The sequence below is a fragment of the Amphibalanus amphitrite genome, unplaced genomic scaffold (genome assembly GCF_019059575.1).
Source record: "Amphibalanus amphitrite isolate SeventyFive unplaced genomic scaffold, NRLGWU_Aamphi_draft 001280F_arrow, whole genome shotgun sequence".
Taxonomy (NCBI): Eukaryota; Metazoa; Arthropoda; class Thecostraca; order Balanomorpha; family Balanidae; genus Amphibalanus; species Amphibalanus amphitrite.
Window position 1 is genome coordinate 137,596 of NW_024882773.1, and position 18,027 is coordinate 155,622.

Consider the following 18,027-nt stretch of genomic DNA (forward strand, 5'->3'; position numbering starts at 1 on the left):
TAGCCAAAAATTCCAAAAAGTTTTTTGAGTTTCGAAAAAACCGGAATATATGTGATAGTACCTACCGTCTTCTATCTACATACCAAATTTCAGATCGATACCTCGTTTTTTGGCCAAGTTATAGCGAAAAAAAACTGTTCAAAAATGATGACGTCAAATTTTCAAACTCAATTTTTGGCAATTCTAGACCTCGTAGAGCAAAACAAAGACCACTGTTAGACTCCCCGGGACGAGTTGCATCGAATCGATACCCCTTTTATGCAAAAATATTAACTTTGAAATTTGACCTAATTTGACCTGACCTTGACCTGACCTTCACCAAAACGTGACATAGGCTGGCCCCAAAGGCTGCCTAACCCACATAATCGCATTTGTCATGTAAAATGGACCATAAAACATGTATCACACGACACTTTCATATTGTGACCCCGGTGACCTGACCTCGCTGTGACCTGACCTGGTATCAGTGACCTCAGATAGCAAAGTATGTGTTTGACGAACAATGTACCATCGATGGTTTTCAATAAATTACCAATTTACTCGAACACATTTCTTGAAATGCCTGTGAACGGTGAAAATCTGACCTTTGACCTGACCTGTGACGTCATCGGTTTGACCTAGGTCAATGAAATTTGGTCACAAGCTAGTTCCGGGGGGGGGCTATCGAACGCCGTTTGAATTTTGAAAATCGGCCGGTAACTTTCCGAGATCTTAGGGGGGGCCGAAACGCCCCCCCCCCCCTACGAGTGGTAGGGTCCGCCGGTAGCCCTAAGGGGCACGGGATAACTCATAGCGCCTTGTCTGAATGACAATAAACCAATACAAACACGGCTGCGGCCGCCGCCACGGCACAGCTCACCAGCAGTTGAAGTCGCTGCTCGCTCACCGCTCCTCTCCAGAGATCGAAATAGAAGACAGAAGATACAGGCCGAGGAAAAAATGAAAATGATATCTAAGCTCGAGTGAAGCTCTTTGATGTTGTTAAAAGTTTTGAACTTTAAGTGGCGCTGCCATACCGTCACTGCTGCTGAGACCCTCGCCATAAATTATAATGTCACGCTGCTGCTTTGCAGAGAGTTGTCTCAAGTCCGTTTTATAATTTCTTGTATGTTTTTTTTTTTTGCTGTTAAGTACAACGTTAATAACCACAGTGACTACAGCGCAGCTAAGAAACACAACACAAGGAGACTGCAACGCAAGACTTGAATTTTGAGCTATTAAGAAAAATGCTGTCTTTCTTCGCACTGATCTAATGCTAGAGGCCTAAGGACAATTTGATTTAGGCGCCTTTCATCGTCATCATTACAAACAAGTTGCACAACACAAAGAGACTGGAAAGCTGTTGGCAAGCAAAATTAAAGGTAGACTGCAACGTCGCTAAAGATGTAAACAAAGACTGCAGCACCACTAAGAAACATAACCACAGAGACTGCAGCGTCACTAAGAAACATAACACACAGAGACTGCAACGCCACTAAGAAACATAACCCACAAAGATTGCAACGCCACTAAGAAACATAATACACAAAGACTGCAACGCCACAAAGAAACATAACACACAGAGACTGCAACGTCACTAAGAAACATAACACACAGAGACTGCAGCTCTGCTAAGAAACATAACACACAAAGACTGCAGCGCCACTAAGAAACATAACACACAAAGACTGCAACGCCACTAAGAAACATAACCACAGAGACTGCAACGTCACTAAGAAACATAACACACAAAGACTGCAACGCCGCTAAGAAACATAACACAAGGAGAGTGCAGTGCCGCTAAACACATAATCACAAACAGACCGCAACGCTGCCACTACCAGCAAGCATAGCATAGAGAGACTGCAGTGCTGTCACCGCCAGCATGCATAACATAGAGAGACTGCAGCGCTGCCAAGGAACGACACAAGGAGACTGCCAGCGCTGCTAGCAAACTGAACACAGAGAAACTGCAACGCTGTACAGAAACATAACATAGAGACCGCGACACTAGACCTACTGAAAAACAGAATACACAGAGATAGAAAACAATATTTTTTGCTCTTTACAAAACAATATCAAAACAGTAGAAACAAAACATATATATGAAAGCGAGCCATGGCCGCCGCTCTGTCAGAGCCGAGTTTCACCGGACCGGTTTGCCAGCCGGAGTCACTGCTCGGCTGCGCACTACTACATATAGCGCACTTCGCGCCAAGGAACAATATTATTTACATTCTGCTATCTGAGATGTGTGTGCACTGTGCAGTGTGCACTGTGCCTACTGTCGAACTGACCAGCATCAACACTCCTTCAAAGGTTTATATCTGTTTGCACGGGCTCATTGCGAATGGCCGTCGCAAAAACTTTATTGTTTTCATGGTTGTTTCTTTTTTTAAGAGACATCCACCTAGATATCTGGACTGGGGAAGACGCCTTTCCTCTCCCCCCCCCCCTCCCTCGCCCCGCCTCCAACGCCCATGCGGTCCAGACACCTCACAATTTACGGCGAGGGCAAATCGAGTACGATACAATTCGTTGTAGTTTTCCATATCAAATTTTGCCTATGTTTTGAGCCACTGAAGTTTGACAAAGATCGCTTAAAGCGTTTAGAAAATATTGACGAAACACTGGAGCAAGTTCTGCCTCCCCCCCCCCTCCCCCAGTGCGGATGAAGCTCAGACCTGCCCGATAAACTCGCCAAATCCGACGGAGTCCGTATGCCGCCGATCAGCCTCGACTCTCGCAGCCGATGGACCCCCCTGCCTGGTGGGGCCGCAGTCACCCGCGCTCAACTCCGACCATCAGCCAGCCCCGGTCAACTTCGTGTCATGGCACACCCTGCATCCCTGTCCTCACATAAATGCACGTACCAGCCGGATCTTTTCGGAAATGTTGCAGGCCTCACCGGGAATTTCGGGGGGCCTTGTTTGCTGCGCATTGTCCTACCAGAAGGTCGAAACCGACTATGCTAAATACTTTGTGATGATAGTGTGAGCTCCTACGTGGTTTGACAAGGGGCGCAGACCCTGTATCAGGGAGGTGGTTTCATGTTCTGCGGGTCGTTTCGGGTGCAGCGCTACTGAAGGGTTGGCATTGCCGAGGTGCATCGAACGCGCCAATGCACATTGGAAATATGTTTGCGATATAGAGCGACGGCGGACCCAGAGACAAAGGCCTCCCCGCAGCGCCCGAAAGCGACCAAAATGTATTTTTCGACAATAAAACGAAAACTAAACAACTTTTATTAAGAAAGAAGTGTTTTAATCTGCACAGCAAACGTAATAAATCGAAATCCGATGAGTTTTTGGAATTACAAGAAACTTTACTTGGGGTATGGCCCCCCGCAGCGTCCAAGACCGCCTTCCCGGATCCACTAGTGTACAATTTTATTAGCATAGAACAATCTACTGGCAACAACATAACCGAATTCAAAAACTTAGTCATATGGCCTTTTGATGAGATCACCACTTCCGAATATACATTGTTATCAATTTGAGTCAGGGAATTAGGTACCGCATGTTGTGTTCAAAGTTCTAGGTCAAAATCAAGGTCACGCTCAAAATTGACCTCAAGCTTTACACTTTTTGAGAGAACGTAGGTAGGAGGGTTGATACCGAATTCGCTTTCAAACGCTTTGAGATATTTTCTAGATATCCAGGTCCCTGTTTGAGATTTATGTATTCACGATGGAAGGCTACGCCAAGGTCAAATCATGCAAGCGTATCCTCGGTAGAGGCTGTTATACGGATTCAAGTCAGCCACTATAGCTAGCACAGTCACTTTTGCTATAGGGGAAGCGGGGGTAGCACCGCCATGTGGGAAACACCGCCATCCTCTCTATCGGCAAAACTCTGAATTGTACATAAATGTAAACACCCGCCATTTCGGTGTCCGAACGGAAACGGGACGCCGCGTGAGGTAGGTTTCGCTAAGATTTATTTGATTTTGAGATCGCAATTGCCCATTTTGTGAATTTCAAACCATCGTTGTAATCATTTGGCATGTTTGAGCAGCAAGTAAGTGGTCATTTCAAGTCAAAATGCCTTGATTTTTACGTTAACCCGCGCCCTGCTGGGGGGGGGGTGTTTGAACACCCCCCCCTGTGGTTTTTCGCGAATATCTCAAAAACGGCGGCGCGGAGCGCCGCCGTTTTTGGTATACCTTATCATACATCAATTCTACACATGTTGTGAAAATTTCAGACCAAGGTCATTCAAGGTCAGGTCACCAGGTCACTTGAAGTGACCTCACCTCATAAAAAGTTTCAATGTCTGTCATAGCTACACCGAGTGACCGATCGCTTTGAAACTTTCAGCGATTGCTAAGAGCAATAGCATGTACAAAATGTATATCTCAGAATTTTGATATCGATGACCTAAGGTCAGGTCAATTTTGCGACCTCCCCATTATAAGTCAATGGGAGAAAATTGAAATGCGCCTCTTTTGGACGAAAGACATTATAAACACTCCCAAACACTGAATTACAAGTGGTTTAGACACACTGAACATGAAAATGGTGTCCGTGACCCCTGTTTATGCCCTGAGGTCATCTTAGGTCACGAATAGTATCTAACAGTTTTTCGCAAATAACTTTTGATAGAGGCATGCTAGAGCGATGAAAACGCCTTAGATGTGTTCAGCTCGACGATACGGATCGACTGATATGCAACATGACCCTTTCCGGTCAGGTCATGACCTTGACCTGAGGTCAAATTTTCAAGTTGACCTTTCAAGGTCAAGTTATAGTTCATTCGATGCGTCTTGACGAGAGGAACACGATGCCGGTAAAAGTAAGCTCGTACAAGGCTTGAGTCAAAAGTTATTGCAGAAAAACTGTTTCCGAAAAAATCGGCTATTTTTGCAGTTTTTGCCCCCTGCAGGCAAAACCGTTGACGTTAGGTCAAATCTGAGAAAATTACTCAGAAAGGGCGTTAATAGGGCTATCGAATGCGCTTTTCCGCGGCGCTGTAGCTCTATTGGTTCCCGAGTTATGCGTTGGCTTCTTGGAAATTGTCGACATTCGACCTTGAAATCGGCGAAATTTTGCCTTCAATGACCTCTGGTGACCTGACCTTTGACCTGACCAAAAAATTGACTGAAGTGATTTCCTCATTATTTTTGACGCTCTTTCGAACGCCGCCTTCCGCGTGTCGCTACGTGGCCCAGGAGCCGAGTTAGAAGGGGGGGTGTTCAAACACCCCCCCCCCAGCAGGGCGTGGAAATCCAGGACCCCCAGCCGGGCGCGGGTTAAATTTGAGGGCATGAAGTGCTCTTTGTTGAGAAAGGAATTACAGAAGAATCGCGTCCCGGCTTGTTTTGCTGTCGGGGCGTTGTCGGTCCATGACTGTGAGTGGGGTAACACCGCCATGCTCGGCGGTGCTACCCCAAGGGGTGGCAAAATGGATAAAGCCGCAATGATGATTCACTCAGCTCGGAGAAGAGCTTTAGTTAGGCCGCAAACGTCGTCTGTTTTTTAACCTCACGTTTGACTTCACTGGATGTTTCGAAATAAACGTGAATTTGTCATGCTTTGTATGCATATTGTCCGCAACAAACAGTCTGATCTGTGACAAACTAACAACCAATTCTTGTGTGTCTTATATGAGTTTGAGTTACTATTTCAGACAGCAGTAACGCTTCCAAGGGTGGCTGTCACCGTAAGGCCGATCTGTGGATAACACCGCCATCAGTGGCGGTGCTACCCGCACATTTTTTGGAGGACGAAAAATGCAGGACTTGTTTTCGACGTCTGTAAAGTAGCGAAATTTTATAATGGAGCGCTGGAAACTATGCCAACATGTAGGAAAACATTCCTACTTTCACATGAATGCAAAAGAGCTTCGTTTTTACTACGCATATCAGCTCGGTGAGCAGAAATGCTTAAGGTGGCGGAGCTCCCCCCGCTTCCCCTACTGGGGCTCTAAAGGAATGTTTGAAGCAGAAGAGATGCCATATTCTTGATCAGAGGCTACGAATACATCATATAAGACCTAGCATGTGTGAAGGTCATGCAAAGCTATCAAAGGTCATTCCAGGCCACATAAGGTCAACCTAAAACTTGACCTTTTTCTTTGTTGTTGTTTTGTTGTTTATTGGGGCTTAAGGGCGCGCCGACTACAAGGTCATTTTGCGCCCATAACTATATACAAGTAAAGCAAGTGTGTCACGAGAAAACCGACGTAATAAAAGGCTTAAGAAAGCCTAAAAGCTGGTTAAAAAGAGCAAAGAAGGGTAAAATACTCCAAGCGTATCGTAAAAGACAGCTGACTAGGCGTAAGGACTAGATTAGAATAGACGTATGGACTAGTTGGTTTGGTATCAGATCGAGTAGATTACTTGGAATTTGATTGAACGGATAAAGGAAAAGATGTTGCCAGATAAAACCCAGGGTGACTCGTCACCCAGCAAGTGGCGGACGGTGATATCCGGAGCGATGCGGCCCAGGTAGCGAGTCCGGTCCGGTTCCAAGCGTCGACAAGATAAAAGCACGTGGGCGACGGTGAGAGGCACGGCGCACCCGCCGCAAACGGGCTGCTCATCTCCGCGGAGAAGGTGGCCATGCGTCGCATACGTATGACCGATGCGGAGCCTGCATAAAATCACTTCGTTTGACCTGTTGTCTTGCGAGCAAGACCTCCAATGCTCCAGAGTCGGCTTCACCTCTCGGAGCTTCCTGCCTCCACGCAGGCGCCACTCTGCCTGCCACTCCGTTAGAATAAAAGATCGTACAGCAGGGTAAAAATCACGCGCCGGCAATGGCAACCGACGAGTGCAGGGTGCTGCAGCAGCACGCCTTGCAGCCGCGTCTGCCAGCTCATTGCCATGAACGCCAACGTGACTGGGAATCCAGCAGAACTGAACAGATTTACCCGATTGTTCTACTGACTGAAGCCGAGCTAAAATGTCTTGAACGATCGGGTCGGCTGGATTAAAACTCCGCAGGGCCAACAGGCTGCTTAGGGAGTCCGATAAAATCAAGTAAAAAGGTCCGTCCGATACCTCAATAAAACACAAAGCCTTCTCGATGGCAACAAGTTCCGATGAAAACACCGAGGCGAAAGATGGCAACGAAAATGAACGGGTATCGTCGCCAGCGACGAAAGAACAGCCCGCTCCCTCAGGTGTTTTAGAGCCGTCTGTGAATACAGGAATAAAACCATCGTAAGAGGCAAGGTGTTCCAAGGCTCGGACTCGTGCCTCTGCAGGCAGCAACTTGCCCTTTGGAACTGCAGAAAGCGAAAGATCCACTTGTGGACTGACACTTTTCCACGGTGGAGGGGGCGCAGCCCAGGTACGACGAACGTTACGCAATGCTATGTCAGCTATTGAAAACAGTTCTTTCATGCGCACTCCGAACGAGGGTCGTAACCTTCCGTTACATCGGGTGGCATGCCGTGAAAAAACGTATGGGTACGTCGGGTGCATAGGAAATTGGCGCAGTTTCAGCGCGTACCGCATACCCAACATCTGACGGCGGAGTGAAAGTGGCGGTTCATGCGCCTCAGCAAGAATGCTGCTCCTGGGCGAGGTGCGGAATGCTCCGGTGGCTACTCGGAGTGCTGCATGATGGACTGTATCCAGGACCCTCTTGCTAGATTCACTCGCTGAATCGTAGACAAAAGAAGCGTAATCTAGCTTCGATCGTACAATAGATCGATATAGAAGAAGAAGGGTCCTGCGGTCCGCACCATAAGATGTGCGGGCGACACATTTTAAAACGTTCAGGGATTTAAAACATCGTTCCCGAAGCGTTCTAAAATGTTCTTTATACGTTAAACGACTGTCAAAAAAGATCCCAAGAAACTTCGCCACCGGACGAGTAGGAATCACCTGTCCATAGAGCTGGATTCCCAAGGGAAGGTCGCCGCAGCGGCGGCGGCAAAAGTGCATAGCGACGGTCTTCGTTGTTGAAAAACGAAGACCGTTGTCACGACTCCATCTCTCCAACCGCGTCACTGCAAGCTGCAGCTGTCTGGCCATATGCCGAGCGCTTGAAGCGGCAAACCAAATGGCAAAATCATCCACGAAGAGCGATCTACCGATCGAGACCGGCAGATCATCAGCGATGTCATTAATCGCCACTGCAAAGAGAGCCACACTAAGCACCCCGCCCTGGGGAACTCCGTTCTCTTGAGTAAAACTGCTCGAAAGACTACTGCCAACTCGGACTTTGAACCGACGACCCGATAAAAAGTTCTTAATAAAGAGGCCCATCCGGCCGCGTATGCCGTACTTGTGTACTTTGGAAAGTATTCTGTGTCGTAACACTGTATCATAGGCCGCCTCAATATCAAAGAACAGTGCTCCAAGGTGCTTCTTTTCAGTAAAACAGGTGCGTATCTCGGTGTCGAGGGCTAAAATGTGGTCAACAGGGCTGCGGTGCTTTCTAAGACCGCACTGGGCGTTTGTAAAAACACCGTGATGTTCCAAAAACCAGCTAAGACGCACATTGACCATCTTCTCCATCAGCTTTGAAAGCGATGATGTGAGAGAGATGGGCCGATAGTGGAGAGGGTCATGTCCCGACTTGCCAGCCTTCAAAATAGGAATGATAGTGGCTTCCCACCAGGTCTCAGGGAAAGTGCCAGTCTCCCAAAGCGAATTGAAAGTTGCTAGCAGCGCCTCGAGGGCAACTGCTGGGAGATGACGGAGCATGTCGTTGTGGACAGCATCCGGACCTTCTGAGACACTGCGCAACGAGCTGATGGCAGACGTGAGCTCAGCCATAGAGAAAGGCTCATTGTACATCGAATTTTCAGCTGTGCTGAAGTCCACGGCGGCTGGTGCAGGTCGTGAGGACGGCTCTCCTCGGCAGCGCTGATAGAGTGCACGGCCTATCGTCTCTGCGACGTGTAAAGGGTGGGATATGTCCGTGTTGTTCACTCTTAAAACCGGAAGCGGAACAGAGCTGAACCGGCCTTCAATGCGCTTCATGCGTGCCCATATCTGGGTCGTAGGAGTAAAACGGTTTAGGGAACTCACGTACGTGCGCCATGAAACAGCCTTTGCCTCTTTTAAAACGCGACGGGCAAAAGCCCGCGCTTTCTTAAAAGCGATGAGGTTCTCAGTAGTACTACTCCGGTCAAACTTTCTAAAAGCGCGCTTCCTGGCACGAATCGCATCTCCGCATTCCTTGGTCCACCACGGGACCGGAGGACGACGAGGCTGACTCGACGTCTTGGGTATGCACCCGTTTGCGGAGTCAATGAGTAAACATGTAAAATCATCTGTAGACATCACAGAGGCGTCGGCTCTGGATAAGACCGTGGCCTCTACGGCGGCCTGGAATTCGCCCCAGTCGGCCTTCCGAACATTCCACCTAGGTGGACGGTTGCCTGACACTGGGGACTCCTGGTGCTCCAGCCACACTGGGAAGTGGTCGCTCCCGAGTGGGTCGTCATGGACGGACCAGGTAAGAAGCTGAGCTAGCCGCGGACTGACTAAGCTCAGGTCCAGAGCCGATGTTTGACCGGAGGGTGTTGTAAAATGGGTGCGCTGTCCTGTATTTAAAATACACAGCGCCTCATCGCGGATAAAAGATTCTAAAAGTCGACCACGAGTGCCAGTCGTGTCGCATCCCCACGCCAGGCTATGGGCATTAAAATCGCCGACTACCAGGACCGGAGGTGGAAGCTCATCGACAAGCCGATGCAGCTCAACCACCGGGAGCGCTATACCTGGTGGTAGGTATAAAGAGCACACTGTCAGTTCCCGGTGGTTGAAATCAACTCTGGCGGCCACCGCCTGCAGGGGAGTCTGCAGCGGCACCTGGCGAGCAGGTACGCTGTGGTGAACCGCCAGAAGCACACCTCCATGGGCAATGGTAGGGGTGTCCAGGTCTCTTCTAAAAACAGAGTAGCCCTTGATGGCAAAGGTAACGTTTGGCGCTAGCTTGGTCTCCTGGAGACCTAAAACAAGGGGTGTGCGCCAACGGATAAGAGACTGTAGGTCCTGGTAGTTGGCCCGGAGGCCTCTACAGTTCCACTGTAGAATAAAAGGCGTGGTTAAAAAGGCGCAAAAAGGGCGCGTATAACATGAGGCAAAGGCGCACACAGATACCTGACTGACCACAAAAAAAAGGTAAAAAGCACCGAGAGAAATGCACCTGGTAAAAAAGCGCAATAGCGCGAAAAAGATAAAAGGATAAAAGAGGAAATGACTAGACTGAAGGACTAGACTAGGTCCTCTAACTCCGAGGAGGCGCTCCCCCCGTAGCGGATACGGGGGTGCCCTGAGCCCTCTCGGTGAAGCCTCCCTTCAGCAGAGGCAGATCGGGCATGGCTCGGGCCCGGCTGGGGCCTTTTCGACCGGGGGGCGTCGCCCTCCGAAGGTGACCAGCTCGGGGGCGTCTGCCGCTTGGCGAGGCGCCCTGGAGCCGCGGAGGGCTGTTGCCGCCCCGACGGGGATGTCGAGGCGGCGGCCTGTGTCCTCGACACAGGCGTCTCTGGCAGCGGCGGTGGTGGCCGCCGCTGCGGAGGTGGAGGAGGCGGCGGGGGACCCATGATGGGCCGAGTCCCCGCCTCAGGTGTCTCCGGGGTGTCAGCGGCGACAGCCGCATTGGCACTCCCGGAGGCGGAGTCGGCAGACGAGGCTTCCTTAGCCTCGAGGGCCTTCTGGACGAGGCGAGCCCTCCTCGCCTCACGTGCCCTTCTCTCCTCCTCCCCCCGCCGCAGAGCCTCCTGCACCGCCGTAGACGGTCGGGGGCGGGGCGGGGTGGGTGGCGCCTTACCCTGCGCCGGGGGGCGCCGACCACCCTGTCGGCGCTGGACGACGGTCCAATCGTCTCCATTACCGTTCGCGGCTGGAGCGGGACTGGGTGGACCCCACACTGACTCTTGAGCAGCCTGCTCTGTGTTGCTCGGCGGCGCACGAGGCGCCGTGTTGTCCGCTGAGTCACCAGTGGCTACGACGGTGAGGCCGAATCGTTTGAGAAGCTGCACGAGCTGTGCTACGCTCATCTGGGAGGCATCGGTAGAGTTTGTGACTCTCACCTTCTGGGCATACGAGGTCTTCGGGTGACTCTGGTTGTACACCTCCCGGGCCTCTTTGAAAGACAGATTTCTGGTAGCCTTGATGGTTATGATCTCTTTCTCCTTGACGTATGCAGGGCAAGACCTATCATACGCGGAGTGCGGCGTCTGCCCCTCTCCGCAGTTGACGCATCGGGGGGTCTCCGAGTCACAGGTTTCGTCAGTGTGGTCCTGCGAAGCACACTTGGAGCACGTGGGTCTTCCTCGGCAGTTGTCCTTTGTGTGGCCGAAACGTTGGCAGCGGAAGCAGCGCATGGGCGCTGGGACGAAAGGCCGCACGCGAACCTTCACGTAGCCCACGCGAATCTCACTCGGCAAGTCGGTAGAGTCAAATGTCAGAATGATGTTGTTGGTCGAGACCGTGCCTCTCTTCGTCATGATGCGGCGAGCCGCTGTCACGCCGAAATCGGCGAGCCCGTCCGCAATATCCTCGTCGCTCACTCCCCTCAAATCGAAACAGTTAATGACCCCTCGTGAGGAGTTCTTAGAACGGTGGGGCTCCACTGTAAGCGGGATGGAAACGAGCCTCCGGCCGGATGCCCGTCCCTCGGAGAACACGAAGCGAGTAGCGTCCAATGCTTTCGCCGCCTCCTCGCTTTTCCTGAACTCGACCTCCAGCGCGCCATCACGCATCCGGTCACAACGAACTATCGAACCGAACCGGTCGCAGCCATCCTTCCGCTGGAAGGGCGACAGAGAGCTCAGCTCCCTGTCTGCGCTCCGGAAGATGAGGATCTTAGGAGATCGTGGACCTTTTTCAAGCACCGTTCGCCTGTCGGCCGAGGCCAACGGGCGAGGATCGGCCGAGGCCGAAGGATTGGTAAGAGTGGGGGAAGGGGGGTTGGTCGAGTTATCCATGGAGTGTGCTTGGTCTCCGCCAGCTCGGCCGCCGACGCTCCGCAACGGCGCCGCTACAAGGCCTGGGACGGCCGAGCTGACTGTACGGGACTTGGCGGCACCTTCCGCGGGGGAGAGAGAGACTCACCACCCCCCACGGTCGGATACCGCCTCCTCCCTTGACGCCTAGCCGAGTCACCGCCAGGGGCAGCGACAGATCAGTCCCACCGACGGAGGACGAGCACAAGTGCCCGAACCCCGCCGGCGACACCTCTCAGACACCACCCCCGGCGGCGTCACGACTGGGAATGGCTCCTCAAGTGCGGCGCCCCACTGAGTGTCCCGCCCTTACAGAACTCAGGGCCAAAGAGGCGTGTTGCCCAGCCACCGCGACTGGCTCCGCACGGTGGGGGGCTCAACCTCCAGGATCCCGTTGTCCTGGGGTACGGGTCGGCTCGCCTAGCCTAGTAAAACCGGCTGGTACCCGAGGGGACGCCACTCCCCTTACACTAGCCCAACTCGGCTGTGTTCCTGCGGGTGCAAAAACAACGAAAGAGGTAGGAAAAGAATCATAAAGCTGTGATCGAAAGAAACGCGGACATCCGGTGAAAAGCAAAGCAAAAGCAAACAGAGACCGCTCAAGAGAAACAAAACCACGAAAACCAAGAAAAGTCGGGCCGTACCATCTGTCCAACCAGCGATCAAAGCAAGTCGCAAGCAAGCATGGGTCAAGCTGGGGCCGAGGGGGCGCTACTCCCCTTGCTGGCCGAGGCCAAGGCCGCCGCGGGGCAAAGGCCCAAGGAACCCAGTCCGACAGCGACCCCGGCCACTGCCAACCCCCTGCGGGGCCAATCCTGCAGACAATCCATCCAAGCAAGGCAAGTCCAGGTCAAAACGCGCGTCAAGCTGGGGCCGAGGGGGCGCTACTCCCCTTACTGGCCGAAGTCACAGCCGCCGCACAGCCGGAGCCAGACCCCGGCTAAGCAGCAGCTCTGACCACGGTCAGCCCCCTGCGGGGAAACTTGACCTTTTTCAAAGAACTTACCGTTTGGAAAATTTTGACGAGCCGTGCATTGCAACCTCTCTCTTAGCTCTAGGAGCATTTTCGTTTAGGTTGTTGGTTAAAAAAAAATTAAAACCTTAGCTCGTGGTCTTTGACCAGGGGCCGTATTCACGTCGACTTCGTAAGTCGATTTTCTTTCGTAAGTATAATTTGGTATTCACGTCAATAAGTACCCAGGGCTTTCAAGGTTGGGTCACCAGGTCACGTCAAGTGACCTCACCTCAGAAAAAGTTTCAACCCTCGTCAGAGCTACAGCGGCTGAACGATCGCCTTACAACTTTCAGCAATTGATAAGAGTAACAGTATGTACAAAATGTTTATCTCGGAATTTTGATTTCGGTGACCTAAGGTCAGGTCACTTTGCGACCTCTCTATTACCTATAAGTCAATGGGAGAAAATTGAAATGGGCCTCTTGTGGACGAATGGTGTTCAAAAACCTCTCAAACATCGGTTCATGGGTAAAAATGACACACTGAATCGGAAAAATGCACCTGTGACCCCTCTGTGTGCCCCTGAGGTCATCTCAGGTCATGAACGGTCACCAGCAGTTTTTTTGCTACAACTTTTGATAAAGACGTGCTAGAGCGATGAAAACACGTCAGATGTATTCAGCTCGATGATACGGATCGACTGATTTGCAACATGACCCTTTCCGGTCAGGTCATGACCTTGACCTGAGGTCAAATTTTCAAAATGACCTTTCAAGGTCAAATTATAGTTCATTCGACGCGTCTCAACTGGAGGAGCACGATGCTGGCAAAAGTAATGTCATGGCTCTTTTGAATCAAAAGTTATTGCCGAAAAAAATGCTTTTCGTAAAAACGGCTATGTTTGGAGTTTTTGCCCTCTGGAGGCTTAAACGTTGACCTGAGGTCAAATCTGAGAGCATTGCTCAGAAAGGTCTGTAGAAGGGCTATCTAATGCGCTTTTTCGAGGCGCTGTAGCTCTATTGGTTCCCGAGTTAGCCGTCGGCAGTTTCCAAAATTGTTGAAATGGCCTACATTTGACCGGTGACCTCTGTGGCGATCTGACCTTTGACCTGACCCAAAAAATGACAAGTGTTTCCGTCATTATTTTTGACGCTCTTTCGAATTCCGCTTATGCGTGTCGCTACGTGGCCCAGGGGCCGAGTAAAACGGGGGGTGTTCAGACACCCCCCCCCCGGTCCGGCGCGGAAGTCGCGGAGCACCGGCCCGGCGCGGGTTAAGTATATTGCTGGCCTTGATCATGCTATCAGTACCTTTACGTGGGTGTAAAAATTAAGTGCCAGGCGAGTACAAATAGTAATATGCTACAGCGGACACATTTTGATATGAAACGTGAGCGAAAATAGGCGTGACGGAAAAGTATTTGACGAATACCTGTCCGGCTTTGGTCGTGGAATTTGGATGATGCCAACAGCCTGGAGTCGCGAAGTCTGAACTGGGAAGTCAGGAGTCTGTGCCTACATTCGCATGTGGTGAGCTCCGTTCGCTGACTCGATGCATGGCAGCATTATGTCGGTCAGTGTATAAAACCTACTTGTGTGGAAATTGTCATGCATGGTTTGGCTGTGTCGCAGTCCACCGACCCGCCACCGCTACATATTCAACATCGATTATCGTGACCCTGAAAACGGCACAGGGTGACCGTGAAAAGGGCCCCCGAATTCTGAGGGGCCAGAATATTTACCGGACCTCCGGCTCGGCATTGGTGCGACTGTTGTGTCATGTCCGGTGACAAAAGTCAGTCGAGGGTTCGACCTCTGACCAGTTGAAGCCGCAGACCCACGGAGGCAGGATGGCTGGCAGCTACCTTCCTTCGACCAGGGTCGCTCGACTGAGCCTGGTAGGTGAATCAGCCGAGCTTGGTAGGTGAATCAGCCGGTTCATTTGTTTAGTTGTGACTGGTTGCTTCTCAGTTTTGCTTAAACTGGCAATTTAATACCAACGAAGAACCGGTGTCAGTGTGCATGTGAATGGAGTTTTTTTTTCTTGCGCATGGCTTAACCCTCGCCCGTATTGGTGTTTTTCCAGCCGCGAACGTATAAGGGGGGTCCGTTTAACCCCCCCCCCCCCTTTGCTGTTTCGCCCCTGATCGAGCTAGAGCTTCGCGGAAAAAAAAACGAGCGTGTTGCCCGTGACGAGAGGAAGCCGATGATGCCTAATTTTAAGGTCCTAGGTCATTGGTTGACCTTGCAGGTCAGGTCAATGACCCAAAAGTCGGGAAAATCGGAACCTGTTAGAACGTCGTAAAGTGTGGCTGCTATGGGGTTTTTCGGGGCGCTGATCACGCATATCATGTTAGTTTTGATCACAGATGATGTCTTTATGCATTTAGTCCAGGTCGGGTCAGGTCAGGTCAGGTCAACCAGTAGGGCTCCTGCCGGGTATTCCTAGTAGGTGTCAACCGCCTCTGACAGCTTCATAACATGTTACGAAGGCACCAAAACTTTTTCGTAAATGTTCATATGGTTGCTAAATTCGAATTCAGCTCCAAAAACTGGCCTAGAAACATGTAAAACTCGAAAAAGTGAACCGAGGTCACCAAAGGTCAATGACCTAACCTGACCTTCAGGTGACCTTGACACCTACCCTAATGCATGGGGACAACATCATATCACATGTTTGAACGCTTGAAACCACGAAAAGACTGCAAACGCGCGGCTAATGCGAGCCGACATACGCCGAATCGCGATTCTGGCCAAACATGGTCTCGAAAAGTAGGTCACAGGTCAAAGGTCATTGGGGTCAGGGTCATGAAATTTTCAGGGTAGGTGTAAAATTGATTAACGCGAGGGTACTGAAAGTTTCGTCGCGATCGGCCGCTTTTTACGCGAGTTATTCGCGAAAAACCATGGCAGGGGTCCGTTCGACCCCCCCCCCCCCCTATACGGGCGAGGGTTAAGCTTCAAATTATTTCCAAATATACCAATTATTTTAATAATATGTTTATGAAATACCTGATTATACATATCTCTTAAATTATCAGAATTAGTCAGTTTTGTTGTCTAAATAAGCCGATTAGGTACCATTGACCACCTTTGAGGACCATGCTGGAGCAGTACAATGGACTGAAGTGGGCGATTTATCCGAGTGGCACCTTGTGAGAGACCCGACTCGTTGACATGTTCTCCTGGGCGGACCGAGCCGCCGGCCGCTTTGCGTTTTAAGGTCGTTTCACACAGCTCAACTTCAGCCCCTGCTGTCAAATCCCATTTACCGGACATTCACAAGACTGAGGGCCCCGGCGCGGCTGTAGCCGTCTGTGCCGGCAGTTGACTTTCTAGTCTGTTTTATCTGCTGTGTTCCGACGTTTCAATGTGTTGTTTCCCGCCTGTTTCAGCTTCTGGTCGTATTCATTCTCCAGTGCCAGCCGAGCGAAGGCCAACTGTTCGTCGTTCGCCAGCCAGTGTATGATCCCAACTGGTGGAGAGACAATTCCTACGATTACAGGACTGACAGGGGAGACGACAACGTTTTCGCCACTCAGAGTCAGGAAGACTATAGTGACTACACAGACACTCAGCACTCTGAGGACTACCCCACGAAGCAGGTTTCTCCGTGTCTTGGAGCCTCCCAAGGCTTTGAGCTCAGGCCCAGAGCCGCCTTTGGTTGTGCTTGCCCTCCCGGCATGGAGCCATGTGGCGATGTGTGCTGCAAAACATACAGCCCTCAGCCGAGCTCGGTCGAGCCGTGGTGGGGTCTGGGACGGTAAAGCGGGACGGCAGGACACCCCGACCAGTCGTCTACCGTGCACCGCGGCTCGTCGGCTGCATCCGTTTGTGAGATGTTTGAATTATTTACTTGATTATGTGCTAATACACTTTGTGTAAACCCTCTCACGTTAAGCCGGGCGGGGGAGGGAGGTGTTTAAACACCCCAACACCATGCCTGACTCGGCTCCTGAGCCACGTAGCGACCAACACGTGTAACCGGCTTTCGAAAGAGCATGAAAGAATGAGGAAGAAAGTATTTCGGTTATTTTTTAGTACCTAAATATGCAAGCCAGTATTTCTTCCCGTGAACTTTGTCTGTGTATAAGTCATTCCAATTAAGGTGCATTGTTTGGAAAAAAAAACATCTTTCCGTGAGCGTTGTAGAATTGATGTGTAAATAGTTACGTGCCCGGGAGCGTAATGATGTATAACTAAAGCTTTCCGTGCGAGCCGTGGTTTGGACGTAACCCGTCTCCAATCTTCCCAGTACGCAAGGCTATACGTCAGAATTGTGATGTCTCTGTTCGCTGTATTCTGTCAGTAAGGATGCCGGTCGTCGTGGCACATACTGAATGCGAACTAGCTCATGAGTGCGTATTTTCCGTTTCCACTTTCACCAGATGATCCCCATCGGGTGTATCCCGTTTTAGATTCCGCATGTATCGTATCGATGAGTTTATTGACCTTCGGCCTCGCGCGGCAATCTCAACATAGCCCTCGGTCCCGAGTGAAACATTTTACTGGCCCCGTGTGATTACGAGCGAGCGAGCGCAGCGAGCGAAGTGAGTCTTTTCAATATAACAGAAAAATCTCAGTATGAGCGGCCCGGCCCGGCCCGGCCCGGTCCGGCCTGTAACGCTTTTGAGAGGCTTATATCTCAGCAACCGCTGGACCGAATGGCCTGCGGTCTTTTTTGCTGGGTAGCCCGATCCCTTCTACCCCGTAATTGACTACTTTTGATACATCTCAGTGACCGCCGTGGCACGTGCCACGTGAAAAGTCAAGGGTGTTCAAGCAGTTTTGCAAAAGCAATGATTTTGAGAGGCCCATATCTCAACAGCGGCTTGAGCGATTGCCTTGCGGTCATTTTTATAGGGTAGCTGCATCCCTTCTAACAAAGGTCAGATACTCTTCATCTATGTGAGTGACCGCCACTGCACGTGCAAAATACAACAATAAGAGGTGCCAAATTTGTTCCCATTTCAGTAACTCGGTAATTACTGGGGCGATTTCGCTGAAACTTGGCATACAGATTACAGGTAGGCACCCACCAGGCAATGCATTCCCATGTGTTGCGGTTAGGGTGCTACTGCACGTGCGCACGTGCAGGGGGCGTTTCCAGATCTCGAGAACGGCTGGGCCGATTGCGCTCAAATTTGGTACACGGTTGGGGACCGGTTAGTAGGGTGCAGTGCAA

General features: G+C 51.0%; 1 long non-coding RNA gene across 1 annotated transcript; it reads left to right on the plus strand.

The window, feature by feature from the left end:
- The first annotated feature begins 14,657 nt into the window (after positions 1-14,657).
- On the plus strand, positions 14,658-16,624 carry LOC122371812. Its single transcript, XR_006254786.1, has 2 exons — positions 14,658-14,740; positions 16,238-16,624. It is a non-coding gene; the product is annotated as an uncharacterized LOC122371812 (long non-coding RNA).
- Positions 16,625-18,027: the final 1,403 nt, after the last annotated feature.